Source organism: Anser anser (assembly GCF_964211835.1).
Source record: "Anser anser genome assembly, chromosome: 9".
Taxonomy (NCBI): Eukaryota; Metazoa; Chordata; class Aves; order Anseriformes; family Anatidae; genus Anser; species Anser anser.
In genome coordinates, this window is record NC_139729.1 from 10,116,944 (window position 1) to 10,136,609 (window position 19,666).

Below are 19,666 nucleotides of genomic sequence, written 5' to 3' on the forward strand. Positions count from 1 at the left end.
ATGACCTGCTGTTGCTCCTCGTACTGCGCGTGCTGAGGCCTCGCTCCGAAGGAAGCTGTTCCTGGGCAGGAGGACATCACGCAGACCTGGAGCAGCCCTTACTGAAGAGGGGCCGGTGTGAGAGCGGTAGGGGTGTGCTGTGGGGCCGCCGTGCTGCGGGTGGGGGGCCCACGCAGCAGGAGGAGGTGTCTCTGGCCTGTGGGGTGGTGGATACATCTTGTCATTTCCAGCCCCCAGGGGTTTCTCGGGGGCAGTGTGGGGCTGCTTGGTACTCCCCTCCCGCAGCCTCCAGCCTCATGTTGCTCGGCCCCATGGGGCAGAGGCCCAGGAGGAGGCAGCGCTGTGCTCCCCGGGCTGCCGGCAGGGACACTCCTCTCCACGTCCTGGTGGCCAAGGACCTTCTACCTTGAGGTGCTCGAGGTCAGCCACGTCTCAGCTGACCTGCACATTAGGCTGCAGATGTCCTTGTTTGAAATGATTCGAGGAGAATCCTTCTCTCCAACAGCCTCAGTTTGACCAACCTGAGAACTGTCATTGCTGTCTTTCTGGACCGATCCTTCCCATTTTCACACCTCTCCCCGCAGGCTCCCCGCTCTCGGCAGTTTGCGCAGGACCGTTCCCAGGTGGCTGCCCTGGTATCCCCTGCTGGATTTACCTGTCAGGAAGGAGAGATCAAATCCAGGCTGCGTTCTGAGGCGCTGTTAAGTGCCCGAATAGGCTGGAAACCAGGTGGCCTTGTGGAAAGCGGGGAAGAGTCAAACAGCACAGGCTGCCAGGCAGGCGCAGGTGGCGAGCTGCATCTGCACTGCACAAGGCTTATTCGGTTTCAGAGCAAAGTCTGCTGAGGCAGTAAACGCTCCCGTAAATCAGACTCACTAAAGGTGCCTGCGCACAGCCTGCCGGCACGGCTTCCTAGCCGCTGGGCTCACACGGATGGGAGCGTGTTGCTTTGCAGCTCTGAGCAGATTCAGGAGGGGGCACGAGCCTGACCCATCCCAAGCGCGGTGCGGGCCGAGGCCGCTGCCTGAGGCGTGCGGGGCCAGTTGCTTTTAAATGAGAGCTGCTGCCAAGCTAACTAAAAAAAACCCACAACCCATTGATTAGAACCAGTTGCAAGATCCCTGTGAAACCAATGTTGAGGAAAGATACATATATATATATATTTTTTAATTGAAAACAAAAATGTTAGGAATATATTTTTCTAGATACAGATTTGGAGCTGCCCAGTCAGCTGCTAGGGCAAACAGCTCAACCCCCCCCGTGGATGTCCCCTGTGTTTCTCCTGCAAACACCCCTGTAACAATAGAGCCCCCCCACACCACAGATGGGAAAAAGGAGCCCCCTCAGCGGGCAGGAGAGCCCCAGGCAGCAGTAAGGACGCTGCACGCCCCCCATGTGTCGCAGAGACCCGTGGGTGGGCCTGGACCGCCCCCAGAGGCACCTTGCGGCCTGGGGTGGTGCTGGGGACACGGCACCAGAAGGCCTGCCTGTGCAGATCACTGCACCCTCCCCTCTGCTGGGGGCTGCATCCGGACCGGGTTTGTCCCCAGCTAAGCGGATGGGTGCCAGGTCTCAGGGACTAAATGCCTTTTATTCTGGGGGGGGATGTGTTCTGAAGTTTGGTTCTGGCTCAAAGTTGAGGCTTAAATATGTGGAGGGTAAAGTCTCATCATTAAAAAGTTTTAATCTGCCGGTTTCTTGACAGCTGTAAATCACAAGCACTCTGTACTGAATTCCCGTGTTGCCCAAGGGCGGTTTGCTCCTAGAGCATTACAGCGAGAGAAGACTGTGAGGAGGAGCAGTGCATGCCAGTGGGGAGGCTGGGCCGGCGGGGCAGGAGGTGCAGGCAGCGTCCAGGCAGGTAGGAGGGCTCCCTGAGCGGAGGCACGCCAGGCAGCGCCGCTCACAGATTGCTCGCTGCTAGGTCATCCAGAGGGATGCATTTCCTGCTTGGCCTTGGTCCAGGACATTATACCCATGGTCTGCTATCTCTGACAGGTGCAGCAGGGTCTGTGTGGGGACCATGTGTCCAGCAACCCGCCCAGGCCAGGACAGCACTGCAAACAAGCTAGGCAGAAGAGCAAAGTCTGTACCTATGGTGTGGAGAAGAGTATTTGCGGTCATTTATGACTACAATGAGAGTTGCCTGATAGCACAGCCCTGATGCAGCAGATGCCATCCAAGATTGGGCACAGGAGTGGTGGTGTCCACCGCATATGGTCCTTCCTGGTGTCTTTGTTGTCCTTCAGGCAAGGGTTTTGGAAGAGACCTTGCTAACACTGGAGACTCCCTTCTTCTCAGCCTTGTCATCTCTGGTGAAGACCATGGTCTTCATGAAGAAGATCTTCTATGTGAAGACGTTACCAACTTTGATGCTTATGGTCAAGCGGTGGCCAGTCTGGACAATGTCCGAAGCAATTCATCATGGTATAGAGGTTCACCTGCTCCAAAAGCATTTATAGGTGGACAGAGAGACAATATACGTGGCATAGGATAGTGCTACATGGAGTATTTCATCATTAGGGAAGTCCAGCTCCAGAAGAGGTATTGGGCATCTCTAGAAATGCTGTTGGCGTGTCTCAGTCCAGCTCCTTTACTGAATGCTCAAACCTCACTAGCCCCAGCTCCGCATCCTCAGTATCAGATGACTCTATCATCTTCAGAAGTGGACTCCTGGTATAGGAAATAATTACAAGGCTGGTACCAGCTGAGTAATTTTCAACTCTTCTTTCACACACACCCCTCCAGCCTTTGTGTTAAGGATCAGCTGATGTTCCTGCTGTTGCTCAACACGTCTCTTGTCTGGCGGGTTAGCAGAGCTCCTGCCTCTGGAGGAAGTCTTATCTCATGCTTTTGCAGCCAGAAAACTGCTGGTTGCAACACGGACTCTTAGGCCAAGAGTGAGTTATAGGAAGAAGAAAATCTGATAAGCTGTGTGGGTGGTGACATGCTGATAAGGTCTAACCTCTTGCTTGTGCTGCAGCAGTGGATGGGGGCAAAGAGCCAAGCTTGGTGGAAAGAGTAGGGGGCTTCGAGGGAGAGCTTGAAGCAGTTTTTGAACTTTCCTCGTTGGGCATCCCAGGATTTGTTTTGTTCAGAAGGGCAGCTCTGGGCTTTTTCACACTCCGTGCGTATCTAACTTTGCCAGATGTCACCTGATAACAGGCCTCATCTATAATGCAGCAAGTGCTTGGTTTATCCAGCTAGCTTTGCTTTCACAGCAATTTCTGCACGTGTGCCTTTCTCCCCAGATGTCAGAAACCAGAGCTTGGCACCCCACAGCAGCCTCTGCACATCCCACACAGCCTGTTTCTTCTTGGCTTCTTGGTTCCTGAGGCCGCAGAAGGAGCTGGGGTCGTTTCACCTTCATGAGACAAATCTCTCTTCTGTGACTGGGTAAATTCGGCTTTCGTCCTGGCTTGGCCACAGGCCAAGAGCAGCTTTCTTTTTATAGCGCACGTGTATACACGTGCTGACACCACATCCTGAACCCCGGCACAAAACCCCTTGTCAGCACGACCGAGGCAATGAGGATGGTCATCGCTCGTTCTCTGCGGGAAGAGCATCTCGCAGCCCTCACACCAGCGCCTTGTGCTTGGCGTTCCACACGTCGGCGTCTGCTGCAGGGCGCAAAAGGATGGCCGGGAAGGCAGTGGGCTTATAAACAGCACTTCCTCCATGCTGCTCGCTTCTGGTTCTGCAGGGCTGCGATTGCGGCACCGGAGGATGTGAGGAAACGTGTGGTTAGGGCTTTTGCAGCTCTCGGCTCAGTTTCACGCAGCTCCGCTGGCTTCGGGGGCAGCAGAAAACACAAGAGCTTAGGGTGGGAGGGCGTGAGCTGCAGGGCATCTGGTCTTCGCCAGCCAAATCCAGCCTGGATTACATACAAAATCATGTTCTGGTCTTTAAGGTCATTTTTGGTGTCTATATGTATTTTTAATTAATTAATTTTATTCTATTTTTAACCAAATAGAGCAAAAAGCTATACAAATTCTTGTACTGTCATTTTACTGGTTTTATACTGTTTTTTATTTTATAAATAGTCTTTTATTTTTTTCCCTCTCTAAATATAACTAGGAGGCTGTCTTTTTTTTTTTTTGCATAGGTATGAGGATTTCTTATTCCTCTGGAGGAACCAAGGGGTCTGGGACACAGCGGCTCAGTGGAAGGGAGAACACATCTCCCAATCTCCCATGGGTGAGAGGGCAGTGAGGACCTGTGCGAAGGTGTGTAATGCTCCATGAGCTGCTCTGTGCAGGCAAAATACAGAGCTTGCTCTTGTTCCAGCTTTTCCATAATAAGGCATTTAAAAATAATAATTAAAAAATTCAAAACACTATTTTTAATTTCTCGTCTGTTTTAACATTAGGAGTTGTGCTCTGGCTTTGCTCTTCTAAGAAGCAAAAGAGGCCACAACATGCATGAGCTACCCAAGGAGTCTTCCAGAAAAATAACTGATGGATGGCTATTTTTTGTGTTTTAGGGTAACATTGTGTTTCCTCCCATCTCCGCTTTCCCTGGTGTGTACATATATATACGTGCAGATGGCTATGTGCTTGCACACCTGCACATACAAGATTTTCAAAAGATACAAATTTAGGCTTGGGGAGGTCTCTGCATATTTGCTGGAGCGGCTCAACACAGGTATGTTTCAGTGAAACTGCGGTGGCTCCTCTGTTAACTCAGCCCCACAGCAGACCAAATCCAGCTGAACCACATGCAACAGCACTAATCCAGTGCCATTCATTGTAGCAGTTTTCTGCTGTGAGAGCTAATTAATTAGTTTCTGTAAAGACCTTTGAAGGTGTAAAGTGCTAAGTAAGTGTGCAGCAGTATTATCCAAAGGGTGTGGACTTCAAAGCATAATGGGCACTATTTAAATATGAACATTAGTAAACTCAGCTCATGATTTCTTTAAAACAAAAAAGAACAGTGTGCCAAGAGGAGGACCCGGCCCTGGACTGCAGAAATCAGTCTCTGGCCAAGGCTGCTCGACTGCAGCATGCGTGGCGAGGGCTGGGGCTGCAGTGCCCAGCCCCAGGGAGGACAGGAAGGGGATGGGGATGCTAATGGGACGCACACACTGGGGCTGCCAGCGGGGATGCTTTCACCCTTCCTATCTCACGGGCATCTCTGCCACCTCCTCGTGTTGGTTCATCTTTCTTCCTTTTTTGCCAAGGCAACAGGACATGGGATGACAGCGCACATTTGTCTGCCTTTCTGTGGAGTTTGGCTTTCCAAAGGAGCGTTTCTGTATCAGCACATCTGAGAAACAGCAGTCACTTTGGTAATGCTGACCCTGAGGAAGAGTCACAAAAACTAGTAATCTCCCTGGATGGTGAGCCTTCAGTTCATGATCCTTGGTTTTCAGCCTTAGCATACCGGCATAGCCAGGAAGAGTCTTTCTCTTTCAGTAATTTTCTATTTTAAAACTGATTTGATTAAAGTGGGAGACTAAAAGTGCTGAGGAGAAAAAAAAAAGAAAAGAAAAGAAAAGCAGTCCTTTCTCAAAGATTAGTAGGTAAATTACTTGTCGTGGAAAGCTCCTACAGTACCTCTGCATTAGCTCAGCCTCCCTTCTCCATAAGCCTTGTGAAGATTTTAGGTGGCAGGCAGCCCTTGCCTGGACAGAGCCATAGTGTGTTTTTTGCAGCTGATACCTTGCAACCTGTAGGTAATTAAAAACGTTCCCATTTGGTAGGCTTGATTGCTCTGAAGGTTTCAATCTGCGGGCTTTTTGTGGGTAAATTCCCCTCAAACCGTGTGGCAGCTCTCGGGGATGATGGTCATTCAGGCAGCTGTGATGGTGACAGCAAGTTGAATATGAGCCAGCAGTGTGCCCTGGCAGCCAGGAGGGCCAACCGTACCCTGGGGTGCATCAAGCACGGCATTGCTAGTCGGTCAAGGGAAGCGATTGTCCCGCTCTGCTCTGTGCTGGTGCGGCCTCACCTCAAGTACTGTGTGCAGTTCTGGGCACCACAGTACAAAAAGGACATTAAACTGCTGGAGAGTGTCCAGAGGAGGGCTACTAAGGTGGTGAAGGGCCTAGAGGGGAGGACGTATGAGGAGCAGCTCGGGTCACTGGGCCTGTTCAGCCTGGAGAAGAGGAGGCTGAGGGGGGACCTCATCGCGGCCTGCAGCTTCCGCACGAGGGGGAGTGGAGGGGCAGGCGCCGATCTGTTCTCTTTAGTCACCAGTGACAGGACTCGAGGGAATGGTGTCAAGCTGAGGCAGGGGAAGTTCAGGTTGGATATCAGGAAGAGGTTCTTCACCAAGAGGGTGGTCGCACACTGGAACAGGCTCCCCCAGGACGTAGTCACTGCACCAAGCCTGTTGGAGTTTAAGAAGCATTTGGACTGTGCTCTTAGTCACATGGGCTAAACTTTTGGGTAGACCTGTGCGGTGCCAGGAGTTGGACTTGATGATCCTTATGGGTCCCTTCCAACTCGGGATATTCTATGAGTCTATGGTCAGAAAGTATCTGTGGGGGCACAGGCAGCTGTGGGAGCCGGCAGGGGGCAGTGGGGACTGGGGGTGCCACCCACCAAAGGGACCCGTGCACGGATTTATGGAGCCACGCTGTGTTCTGCCACTGCTTCCAGTGCAAGTGTCAAAAGGAGAAAAAACAAAGGTAGAAGCCAATATATGGAATACCCTTTTAATCCTTTCACAGCCTTATTTCTTTCACGTGTTATTGGGGATTTGTAGATGTATTTGCTTCCAGTTTGATTGAATTAATGGATGTATTTGTGCGGTTTTATTTTATTTATTTTTTTCTTTCCTTCTTTTATTCAGGAAATACATTCTGTTATGGTACTGTTTTTCAGAGAGACTGCTGTTATTTCCTTTCATGTTTACCAACTGATGGAAATCTGTTTTTGGCTTTAGTAGTAGATTCTGACTGGAATGGATGCTGCACTTTATAGATAGCTTTCAATTGTTCTACAGCAATAAAAAGTTTATTAAAATGACTGGTTTTGCAACATGACATACTGCTATTGTTGCTGTCCAGGAAATGAATTTGCAACAGACATTTTTCCTATGATTCTTCTGGCAATTGTTTTTTCTGTTTCTGACAGCCTTTACAGGCTACCCTCAATTCCTGTGATTTGCAATAATGTTTTAAAAATAGGTTTTAATTCTGAAGCGGCAGCTTGAATTGAGGATAAATCATACCATTCTCATGAGAAAAAAAAAATCCTGATATGGATGAGAATTACATCTACTTGTGTTTTCTCCTGTAAATATGTTTTTTGGGGGTGCTGGTCTGTCCTTTACATATGAATTGAACGAACTGAAAGATGATAACATGCTCACCAGTATGTGTTTCTTTGAGAAAAGCTTCTGGAGTTGGCAGTGAACATCCACAGCCAGTAGCAGAGCTGAAATGAAGCCTCAGGAAAAGTCACAGGCAGTTTGGAAACCTGGGTGATTAAATTCAGCCTCTTCAGCTTGGCCTGTTCCACAGTCCGTGGACTCAATTCTTTTTCTTCCAGACTTTAAGTAGAAGATATTCAGCATAACTGCAGTAGTTTCTGCTCCTAATATTTTCTTCTCAAAGCCTTTTCCATGAAACTCTTTGTCAGGGAACATGAACCTGGGTTTTGGCCTCTGAATTATATCAGAGCATCCCCATGCCCGAGCAGTCTTGAACTAAATCATAAACTGGATGTTGGTTTATGTTATTTCTTCATTGTATATTTGTCAAGGCAGCTGGAGAGAAGACCCAGTTTATTTTTTCAAATGCTCTGTGTCATGCCTGTCGTGTGACTGTGGAACTGGCCACGTAGTTAGCAGGAACGTCTCTGTACTGGTCGTATGGAGCAGTGGCGAGATGCACGAGGTAGAAGCATTTGTTTTCACCTTCCTGGGCTACCTTCCTGCTGCTCGCCTTTGCTCCTGTTCCCAGTGCCTCTGCCCTAACAAAACAAGGGAGATCTCAGAGCAAGGTAAAAAAGGTGAGTTGCTTCCCCTGCGTGAAATACTAAGGGAGAGGAGGGTGCAGCAGAAGGATTAAGAAATAAACCTTGATCCCTGCTTTTGTGGCAGCACCCGTGTCCCTAACTAAGGAAGAAAGTAACCACAAGTGTCAGCAGCAGAACCAGAGGTTCAACTTCAGGATGTTTAAAACACGTTCAAAACATGCGCTGCCCTCCACTTCCTTGCTCTCAACTTCTCTTTCTCTGCTTTTACTTAACCTGCCCATGTGGCTCTTCCCCATTCCCTCCTTTCTCCCTGGTCTCCGGGGCTCAGGGACGGGTGGGACGGGGACCCCGGGGCTGTGGGGCCAGGCAGGAGGAGGGAGAGGGTGCAGGAGGCCACTGCCACCTCCTCTGAGCAGCTCGAGGTTCTTGCTTTTTGGTCAGAGACAGCAGAAGGAGGTTGGGTGCCGTTACATCACTGCTGTGAAATGCATGTTAATGGCTCGTCAGCTCGGCTCCACGTTTGGTGGGAGGGAAAGCCGGCGTGTCTGGCAGCACCAGGCCCTGCAGCAAACCGCAGTGTGCTGGTGCTGGAGGTGGTACTGGCCCCAGCTGCTGCCGCAGTGGTTTTTTTTTTTTTTTTTTTTTTTTTTTTTTTTTAGTGGAGAAAAGTAAATCAAACTTTGGCTCCTGCTTTACGGTTTGCTGTAGGCTCCTTTTGCTGACTGTGTTACTTTGCAATCGTATTTTAGAGACAGTTTTATCACTGAGCTCTTAAAGAAACCAAGCCCATGTGGATAACACCCTGCAAGTGTGATGTCCTGGCAGGGACGTGTCAGCCCAGTCTGGTTTTTGGCTGACAAGCCCGTGGAGCAACCTGCAGCCTCTGTGCCTTCATTTGCTGTTGGGATGGAGGAGAGCGGAGCAAGGCTGGCGTGGCGAGCTAGCTGGTGCTGCGTGGACCAGGCTTCCTGTGCCAAACACGGGGCTCTGCTCCAGATACAAAGGAAGAAATGAGGTGAGCAAAACAGAGAGGCTCAAGGAAGGATGAATTTGTTCCATTTCATAGGACAGCATGTTATTTTTCCCTACTTTCGCCATTCGTTAGGGCAAGATACTGATCAGAGGAGCTGAACCTGAGTTGCAGGGCTCCCTGGACCTCAAACCAGCCGCAAAAACCCTTAGGATCCCATTCAGCTGTCTACTCCTACTGAGCACAGCATCTGAGCACTTGTTTTCTAAATACTTTTTTTTTTTTTTTTAACTTTGGTGAAGTAACTTGAATTTTTTTAATCATGTTTATTCACTTCCTAATTTGCAAGAATTAAGTAATTCACAATGGATGTCTCAGTCAGTGCTGTGAATTAGTGAATGGCTATTGTACTAAAAGATCTCCCACATGTTGAATTTAATTTCTAAGAGCTTGGAAAAATCGTGGTCTCTCTGCTCACGGATTTCCCTGAAGCACACTACATGGTGACGGTAATTATTCTGAACGCATCGCCTGCATGGACTTTTTTCCAGCAGTCATTTGTAAAGCAGTAGTGTCTATTTTCCGAGTGCTGGTGTTGAATCACTGTGCCGGTGCTCGTCTTTAATTCTTTCTTCTCTCTCTTCACTACCCTGAACATTATCTGTTTAAACTTGAATGTTTTTAGCATAATTACAGGTTAACAATTTGAGCTCAGACATACACACCCTTTCGATGTTGGCTTTGAGAACAATTATTTCCAGCTCACAAGCAGGATATACAAACTGCCAACATTTTGCCGACCGCATGCTGTGGGCCCAGACAAGCCTGGCAAACCATACCCGGAGGCCTTGTCACCTTGTCACCCGCATGAGAGGCATGTCCCACCGTGCACTTCAGGTCCAGAACTGCTCTGTCTGTCTGTGAGACGAGCTGTCATCACAAGGAGATTTTTTTTTTTCCCTGCCCCACCTTCCAGTGGTTCAGGAAAACATCCCCACGGCCGCAGCACTGCTGCAGCTGCCCGGCTGCGTAGCTGAATGCAAATTCATGTGCACTTTGACACTGTCGTGCACAGGGGTGGTTGCAAGTGTGGTCAGAAATGTTCTTCTGAGCCTGAGCCCTAAGACGCAGCCCACCAAGCAGGCCTTTTCACATGGGCAGCGCAGTGTACGAGGAGGCCAAGCCTTTCACTTGTTCCATGAGATCTCTGCAGCAGAGCCAGGGACAGGAATCTCCTTTGGTCTTAATCAGCTTTTTTTTTTAATTTTAATTTTTTATTTTTTATGCCCTCATTACCAGGAAATACCACTGCTACTGCTCCTCAGGGAAAGGGAATACCTGTATCGTTAGGTGTCTCCCCACCACCACCCTGACCCTCTTAGTATACACATAAGATTTCTCCCTTTTTTTTTTTTTTTTTAACAGACTTCTGTCTATAATGCTGCATGTTGTTTCTTTCAGCACTTTGCAGTGAAGCCCAGGGAACTATCAGGGCTGAAACTGGAGGTGAACACGGGGACTTTCAACAGGGAAGAGAGCGGGATATTACAGGCAGATGGCATGCAAAGGATCCAGGAATGAAAAATCAGTCTCACAGGGGCGAGAAGTTGGACTGTGAAATACTGGAGGTTGCTGTAAGGCTGCTAAAAGACGCAGTTAGGGCAGAATACACAGAATATACATAGATCCAGAAATGCAACACGTGGGGCAACGCAGTGGCCAAGCATGTTGCTTGGGCACACCAGCTGAACTCTGCTGAGCTGCTGTTTTCTTGGCCCTCTGGTTGCTGCCCGGTGAGGCAGCTGGTGGTCATATTTGTTGTCTATTTGGTGATTGTATTTGTTGTCTATGAAAATTATTTTTGCTTATGCTTGAGTGTTTTTTTAATTATTATTATTATTATTTTATTTAGTAAACTTCCAGCTCAGAGGAAATGAACATCTGCCAGGCGTCAGGGCAGAGAAGTGTGCAGGGGAGACCCTTTGGTTCCCAAGGGCAGTGTATAAGTGCAGCTGCACATGGAAACCCCACCGCACTAGTTCAGGTGTCCTTATGGAAATTGCTTTTGCTTTTCACCTGCCCAGTCACCTCCTGGTGGCTTGAATACATCCTCATTCCACTCAAAATGAGAGTTATGTTTTACTTCCCATTTCTACTCTTTTCACAAACAAATCTCTGGTTGCCTTACCCTAGAGGGAGGAGGAAGAAAATCAGCCTTCACACCTCCCTTCAGACCTTCACCTGGCTCTGGTGCTGCAGGTTGCCAGACGCAGGGCAGGAGAACCATGTGAACCAGGCAGACAAGAAAACCAAATGTCTCATTTCTTTATATCTACTTCTTCCTTTTCCTGCTCCTGCAGCTTGTCTCTAGTGGAGGGGACCAGACCAGCAGGGATTTGAGGGACTGGCTGCTCTGCATGATCTCCCTGCACAGGGACAACAGCAGAAGTGCTGGGCTGCCTTTTCAATCCAAAATGCAATAAACCCCACAGTAAGAGTTGTCGTGTCCAGTACTGTGTCCAGGTAAGGACCGTGTGGGAGAGCAAGGGACAGCTTGGCCCGCCTAACACAGGTTTCTCTCTCTCTCTCTCTCTCTCTCTCTCTCTCTCTCTCTCTCTCTCTCTCTTTCTCTTTCTCTCTTTTTTTCTAGGCAGAAAAGGCAAACATAACACATGGAATTCAAAGCAGTAACATTCTTCTGCAGAAAAAAATGACACTGAGAACACCAACCAAAAACTTTCCCGGTGATGTGACAGGCGAGCTACAGGAGAGTAATGTGAAGAAACCTAACACGGCAGAGGTAATTAAAAAGAAACTGAAGATAGAAACTGTCAGCTGGAGATGTACAGTGCAGCAGAGCATGAGGAGCTTAAGGACTTTTCGGAAAACCAGGCCAGCGAGTCCCAAATTGCCATACAGCAGTAATACATCAGGCCCGCAGGTGCAAGTGTTCATTTCAAATCATAGCTTGTAAGAAATTAATGACTTGTTCCATAAAAACATATTTTTCTGTTTTAGAATCATGTTGTGCATTATACTGTTCTAATGGACAACATCAACTTGATGACTGTTGGGATGTATGCAGCTTTCGTCCATCCAGGCTAGCCTGTGTTTGTCACGGGGGGGTAACGCAGCGGTGTTATCTGCCAGGGACGCAGAAACAGCTGGAGCCTGCCCTCACACACAAGGAGCCCCACAAAAACCTCAGTGCCTTAACAGGGCTGCCCGAATCCCGAGCACAGGGCCGGCAGGGCAGGGCGGGAGGCGTCCCTCGTGCCTCAGCCAGGTGAGGATGGAGGCCCTGGCATGGCTGTCGTGGCTTTTGTGGCCTCTGCAGTGCGTGTGTGAGCTGGTGACGGCTGCTTCTCCTGAGGAGTCTCGGTATCTCTAGTGGTGAGGGAGAGTTTTTCAGCACTTGAAGGGAGCCTACACAAAAAATGGAGAGTGTTTTTTTATTTATTTTTTACATGGGCAGATAGTGATAGAAGGGGGAACAAGGACAAGGGTTTTAAGCTGAAAGAGGTTCAGTTTACATGTTGGGAGGAACTTCTCCACACAGAGGGTGGCGAGGCGCTGCCCAGAGCAGCTGTGGCTGCCCCATCCCTGGCAGTGCCCAAGGCCAGGCTGGATGGGGCTGGGGGCAGCGGGGGCTGGGGGCAGGGGGCCCTGCCCAGGGCAGGGGGTTGGAGCCAGGGGCTCTTTGAGGCTCCTTCCACCCCAAGCCGTTCTGTGATGCTACGATTTCTAACCAGGGGCTCTTTCTCCCCCTCACGCCCTTTCCCCGTCTCTGCCCCTCCCTGCCACAGCAGCGCCCTGCAGGGGCCGCCCCCCGCCGTTCCGCCCCTCCCGGGCCTCTCAGCGCGGCCCCGGCCCCGGGCCGCCCGCCTCAGGCCGGGCCCGAGCGGGGCGGCGGCCTCGGCCTCGTCCCTCCGCTCCGCCAGGGGGCGGCGGCGGGCGGCGGCGGGCGGAAGAGAGGCCGCGCTCCGCCGCTGCTGCCGCCGCCGCCGGCTGCTCGCCGCGCTCCGCCGCCGGCCGAGGGACGGGCGCCAGGGACGGGGCCGCTGCGGCGCAGCAGCACCGCGGGCCGGGGGGGCGGGGGCCGGGCCTCGCCTCTGCCTGCAGCCGCCGGAGCCGGAGCCGGGCGGTCGGGCCGCGCCAGGGGCAGGGGCAGGCCCCGCCGGACACGGACACGCCGCCGAGGAGGCGCCGGGCCGCGGGCCAGGTACCGAGGCGGGGGGCGGCGGTGCGGGAGCGGAGCGGAGCGGGGCGGAGGAGCGGGGCGAGGCGCGGCCGGCGCCGGCTTCCCCGGGGGGCTCCGCGGCTGCCGGGCGGGAGCGAGGTGCGGGGCCGGGGCCGGGCGCCGCGGCCTCCCCCGGTGCCTGCGGGGCGCTGCGCGGCGGCGGGGCCCGGCCCGGCCGCTCGGTGCTGCCCGTGTGGTGCTGCCGGGCGCGGGCTCGGGGCGCTGCTCCCGACGGCCGGCGCCCAGGCCTCTTCCTACAATTGTTCGGCGCCTTGGGAGCCCTGCCGGGCCTCCGCGCAGCGAGGGCTGCGTGTGCCCAGGACGCCTCCCGCTTTATTTACGCGGGGGACCCCCCCGCTGGCAGCTGACGCAGCGCGATCTCTCTCTTCCGTTAAAAGTAAAAAATAAAAAAGTTTTTCGTGCTTTATTTCCCCTACAGTTCTGTGACGTGCTGCTAGTCTTGAAACTAGGAAGCGTTCGGTATTTCTTGTTTGTTTTCTTAAAAGTAACGTAAATTTTTTGGAAGTGTTCATGGTAGGTGCGTATGATTTATTTAGAAGCTGTATGCTGGCTTATGAGAATGGTGTGATTTAATTTGCACGGTGAGTCAAAGATTAAATTACGTGACCTAGGCTCCTTCGTTCCAGGGAGGCGAGTAACAATGCTTGGAGAAGCAGTTTAAATGTAGATCAGAAATGAAATTTGATTAGCATCGAGATACTGCGGAGGTTTTTTGTGTGTGTGGTTTTTTAACTTACCTATCAGAAACTGCAAGGCAGGGCCCGGTGTTTTCCTTTCAGCGTGGTAGCTCATCACCAGGAAGCGTGTCTTCCTTTCAGTGCTGGGAGCTCCTGAAATCATACAGTGACAGAGGAAGTGTCACATCCTGAGCTTGCACCTCAGCATCTAAACTTGTAAATAGCAGGTTTTTACTCTGTCAGACACTGTGTGACTTCGGTTAATACGTGTAACCTAATACCTCTTGATGTAGCACTTGTATTTAACTGGAGAGAAGAAAAAAGGCCAAGAAATACCACGAGAATTAGGATAAGCACGGTGCCTGTTTTGGTGTCAGAAGTGACTTTTTTAGTTGCCACGAGTAACGACAACAGCTTGCCTGCTTCATAAGAGCGGCCTGATGCACCAGGGCAGCACCTGATGCTACCAAGTCTTGGTAGGATCCTGTCTGTCATTGACTCACAGCTGTAGGAAATTATATTTTACAACTAGCTTCGTGGTTGTCTTGTGACACGAGGACCTCCTGAGTCAGCCAGGTAGCATGCACTCGGCGCAAGTTTTCTTGTATGTAAACGCTCATCCTGATGGTAGTGTGGTGGCGGTGGCAGGGATTTTCTTCGCTCAGGCCAAAGAGGTGCCTTTATGCAGGAGGAGGTTGTGTCTGGAGTTCGTATATGTGCAGTAACGTGCTGCTGAATGTTTCTAAATGCTGAGAGCGTTTATTTTCCAAGTTGATTGCATTCTCTCTTAGTGACTCGGAGCTCTGAAACTTTGATACCTTCTGTAGGCTTTTAATGCGTGGTTGCAGAGTGTTGAAAAGCAGTGCTACAAAACAGAATTCACCTTTACTGCGGATGTATGTATTTTTACAAATAAAGGAGACTAAGTAAAAGTGCCAGTTAAGTAATACTTTGTGACAATATGTCTTGGAGAGATAATTATGCTCGTTGGGTATTATCAAGCACAGGCAAATGTGTATTCCCAGGGGGGTGCGACAATATTAAGGTAACTCCACCTCTTCGAATTCCTTGATTGCCTTTACGAAACATTTATTCAGGAGGGAATGGTATCTGTTTTGCATTCTATCATGGAAGCTAGTGAGTTACCTTCTTATTAATTAACTGATGGGAGTCAAATGAGACCTTAGTATTGTGCTGTGTGCGCTGCACTTCCTAGTTTTTAAGGTGTTTTTGTGAATGCTGGAATTACCGCCCAGCGTCCTCACTTCTGAATCAGTTCTGTGTTGTTTGAGTTTCTGCAGATTTTTTTTTAATGAGCTTCTTTGCGGCCTGAATTTTTGTATTAAATATTTCTCCAAGCTTTGATAATACCTGTTAACGTACTTAGAGGCTATAGACGTTAGGTAAAATGCTGTCTTGTTTTCTACTGCATGTGGAGTTTTGGAACGGCACGCTAATGGTTGATGCTAGCTTGAAGCAGGGGGTAGGAAGGAGTCTGGATCACCTTCTGAATTCCCTTCTGGCCCTGCTTTTCTGTAATTCTGACACTTTATAATACGGTTTAATTACAAGAGCAGCTATTAAAGTGTGATTACCTTTGTCTAATTGGAGGCATCTTGCAGCTTTCTATCAAAAATAAGATTTGAGTCATCTGCTCCTTCCAAATTAATAGTGCCACAACAGTGTGCAGCTCTTTTATGTGAATAATGTGCAAAGCAAAAATATGAGTTGTGGTTGGAATATCATATTTTCAAAGTTGTATAATTGGAATCGTGTCCATTTAACAATTTCTGGTATGGAAGTAGTCAGCTGTGTGCACTTTTACCCCTTCTTTTTATCTGCAAATTGTAGCCGAGTATTAATTACATTGAACAAAAACCTCTCTGGTTGTTCAGTGATCTTCAGTCTTAGCATTCACGGTACCTGTAGGTTTTTGTAACTGTAGATAAACCTCAAGCAAGATGAAAAATTCCTGCTGCTGTGAGTGCTTGAGGTTGCGCTGTTGTAGCAGGAGAACTTTTAAAATGTCACGTTGCTAGTTTGTTTTCTAATTTAGGGTGCTTATTAGGGCGAGTTGTTTGGCAGCTCCGCGCTCAGTCCCTTCTGCCTGAGCTCCCCCTGTCCCCGTGCGTTCGTTCGGTCAGCGTTGTGCTTCTCGCACTGTGAGGTGCAGAGGTATCGGCCGCAGGGACACAAATGTCTTCTGCCGGGAGGTGAAACTTTACGCTGAGATCGCTGCCTCTTCCCTCCCCCCAGCCCAAGTGCGAACGCCCTGGTTAAATTAGAAGATGATGATGTCTTGAATTATTTTAACGGACTTGATCTGGGCTTTTAAATGCATGCTTCAGTAGTACTTAAGGCTTAAACCGGTGTCATGTGAGTTTGGTCTTTCTTTAGCCTGAGCAGATTTACATGCTTTCGCTATTCCACCTCACGGTAAAATGACACATTTGGTTGTGTCCCCATTTTAAGTGCTCTTTGTGAAGGGTTGAATTTGGGTTGGAACCAAACTGGAAAGAGCCAAAAAGCTGTGTGTTTACAGGAATAACTCAGGTTATTCCTCAGCAGCCTTCATGGCCTGCATTTCTCAGGTAGCATTAATTTAGAAAGTAAATTTCTTAGGTTTAAATAAACAACTGCAATTTGCTTTTTAACTCCCTTGTTTTGGGTATTCTAGCTAACATTTCATAGTCAGAAGACACTATAAAAAGTTCCTGACTGTGGATTTCAAATATGCTAAAAAGAAGCACATTTTAAGTCCATCCACAAGGGCATAAAATGAGAGGGGACATTACTGAATGTTCTAGCTAATCCTTCTGTTTATTAAAAATCTACTCCTCCTGGTAAAATACCTAGTTGATTTTTAAAGATCCATTTGCTTTGTAATTCTTCCCTTCCCTTTAAATGCTTAGAGAATTAATTACTGAAAAGTTAAATATGTCTTTGTAAAGAGAGCTCAAAACAGGAGAGGTTGGAATTAGTACAGAGCTCTAGTAATACTGAAACTCAGTTTTCTAAGTTCAGAAATATCTTTTGATGAAGTTATTAGGAGTTACTGCTTGGACTTATTTTAAAATATTCAGGTATACTTTCAGTATCTCACACAGAAAAATTAATTGCTTTTGAACCTTACCCTATTGTGTTTATTTTTCTTATCAATTTATATTGATGCATTATTTCAGTAGCAAGACATAATTCGTTAACTAAAAGGTTGACTGAAACACTGCAAGATTGGAAACGTGACATTAATGCAGCTAGGATATGACTTGGCTATAAATTATATTGAATTAATGGCAACTTTTCACAGAATTGAATATGTGTGATTGTAAGAGAAGTACTTCTGTTCGGTTATTTGAGTATGTGAAATGTCTTACCTCCTGTGAGGCGAGCTGTGTTACAGCACAGGAGACTGATGCTGCTTTCGCTATCGCTTTTCTCTTTGCTCCTCTGGCCAGTGGCTCGCCTAGAGAGGCTTACCATGGTCGGGTACCTTTTTAACGTCTGTGTTCAGAAGTACTCAACTTCCCAGTGTATCTGCTGAGGGATTTGCCTTAAAAAAAAATCCATGGGCGTTGAAATACCAGCAGCCTTCCGTGTGATGCGGTGGGTCTGTGCTGCTCGTGCTTCAGAGCATCCTGCTGCAGGGGAGTCCGACCTCTCGCCCTGGGTAGGCAGTTTGGGGAGCTCTTGCTACAGTGGTAGAAATGAGGCAAAAGTTATTTATGTCATTATATTTTACTTTGATTACTACATGTAAAACATGCACATCACTGCTTTAGTAGGTCATGCTTGTAATCTATGTCAAAAGATCTCTTTTGCCTGATGCTTTTTAACAGCTTTTAAAAATGAATTCATGTATAACATCATCTGTAGATCAGAACAGCAACAGAAAAGCAGAAGAAAGGCTTGTTTGCAGAGAAGTACGATTTTAGGAAAGAAAATCTGGGGGCTTTTGTTCTACCTGAGACCTCCGGGATACTGACGTGCAGTGAATGTAACGTGGATGAGCGCTGGGAAGCCTCTCCCACACAGTTTATGAATGCATCGTTCCTCTAACCTGTAACACCTGCTAATCGAGTCCTAGGTTTCTTCTGAGCAGAGATTGGCAGCGATGGAGAAACTTCATGGGGAATTTAAAGAGAGCTGCTAGCGGAGAGCGTAATGCACTTCTTGGTAAAGGCTTTGTTCAGCACGTTATTAGGAAAATGTTGAGAAAGTAAAGTTAATCTCTCAAAAGTTGACTCTGAAATAACCAGAACATCAATTTCCTTCACTTACGCTGATGTGGTACAAAAAGTTTGATTGTTTTCATTTTTTTTCCAGCAGGACCACTTGTTCAGTCAGTGCACAAGGGAATGCTCAGTGAATGGGCATCCTTTGCCCATTGTGACTTGTTCAGTCACGATGTAGTATTTGGTGTTTGCTGTATTGTATCTTACTAGGACAGTTTCCTGAGGAAAGGAGGACTGAGGTCCCTCTTTTTTGTGGCTTCACAGATACTAATGAAAGCAAATTTCCTCCTGTTCTTCACAGGTTGGTGATTCTCCCCCCTTTTTCAGGTGATGATGCTTAATCGGGAGCAATTTTCTCCTGCGTTTGGGTACGTGATGTTGAGTGTGTTATCTGGCACTCAACAGCTTATGCTTTGAAAGCTTCTTTTCCAGCAGCTTCCATTCACGGTGTGAGATTCGGTTCCCTAAATGTGGGTGTCTAGCTGGTGGTGTGTTAGGTGCTTTAAGGGATGTGCCCAAGACAGGCAGGAGGCTTGCGGTGTTCTGGAGGAGCAGCTGGAAACCACTTGGGCTGTTCTGATGCATTGGCTTTGGCCGTGGTGTTAGCTGTTAGTCCAGGGATCTGATTTTGGGCTCCCAGGAGGGGATGAATTCTTGAGCACTGTTAGGCACCGGGGTAGTGTCAGTGTCTTGTCTAATGAGACAGCACTTGGGCTTGACTGAGGGACCTGATTTTGCTGTCGTCTGCCTTGCTGCACACTTTCCAACTTAAGAAATAAACCAGGAAAAGTTCCTATGGAAAAATCTCTTTAGCAGCTAGTCTGTTGGTAGAATGAATGAAGGCTTCTCTCAGGAAAACACGATTGAGGAAGACCGAAATAATCGAGGTAAATAGGAAAACTAAATCTGGTAGTGTTGGGCTCGGGGGGCCCGGCTCCCTGAGCACAGCCGAAGCCCACGGGCACCGCAGGCCCTTGGCCCCCGGCAGCTTGGCAGCGCTGGGCCCGGTGGGCGAGGGGAGGCGGCCGCGCTCCTACGGTGCCGTCCTGGCAGTGCCCCGCGGTACCTGGGCGAGCGCTCCTCTGGACATGGTGATTGAGATTTGTAATCTCTAAGAAAAGCAGCGTATTGACTCATCGGTATTGACTAATATGTTTCCGTTTTACATCCATAATTGAGGTTGAGCAATATTTAAACTCTGCTCGCTCTGTAACAGGGTGGAGCCGGGGTAAACAGTTTTCCTGCTTGGAGCCGCGTCCATTCGCGGGGCACTGGGGCAGGGCTCTGGCCGAGCTGTGCCGACTGACCGGTGAGACTCTTACACCACGTGCTGCGGTGCGGGGATCAACATCCCTGGAGCCAAGAAAGCCTCTTTGTTCCATGAACCTGAAACGTTTTCCAAGAAAAGTCACAAAAACTTCATAGCGGTTGTACAGGATCCTGCGGTTGGTAGGGTGACAGACCCATGGATGTGCAACAGTTCTGGATTCTCTGAAAGGTTTTCTCAGTTTTCTTTGTACTTTGCTGAGGGACTGTGTGCTATTTGGTTGTTCTTTCTACCTGGTGGTTGTGTTTATTCCTTCCTGCCTGTGTGTATACAT

General features: G+C 48.8%; 1 protein-coding gene and 2 long non-coding RNA genes across 4 annotated transcripts in view; 2 read left to right on the forward strand and 1 right to left on the reverse strand.

Annotated features, from left to right (window-relative positions):
- LOC310904495 overlaps positions 1-10,313 on the forward strand; it is a 46,471-nt gene extending 36,158 nt beyond the window's left edge. Inside the window, exons 10-13 of the long non-coding RNA XR_014588399.1 lie at positions 1-3,728; positions 4,106-4,226; positions 4,484-4,644; positions 5,180-10,313. This is a non-coding gene — a long non-coding RNA (uncharacterized lncRNA). The remainder of the gene's footprint in view (positions 3,729-4,105; positions 4,227-4,483; positions 4,645-5,179) is intronic.
- Positions 10,314-10,773: 460 nt separating this feature from the next.
- Positions 10,774-12,772, reverse strand: LOC310904499. Its single transcript, XR_014588404.1, has 2 exons — positions 12,429-12,772; positions 10,774-12,321 (listed from the first exon to the last, which is right to left on the reverse strand). It is a non-coding gene; the product is annotated as an uncharacterized lncRNA (long non-coding RNA).
- Positions 12,773-12,927: 155 nt separating this feature from the next.
- The window catches only part of CAB39 (calcium binding protein 39), a 41,067-nt gene continuing 34,328 nt past the window's right edge, over positions 12,928-19,666 (forward strand). The window contains exon 1 of one of the 2 annotated variants that reach the window (XM_083849309.1): positions 12,928-13,117. The gene's annotated coding sequence lies outside the window, so the exon portion shown is untranslated. Of the gene's footprint in view, positions 13,118-19,390; positions 19,564-19,666 lie in introns of those variants that run through there. The other variant, XM_083849310.1, reaches the window with a different exon arrangement.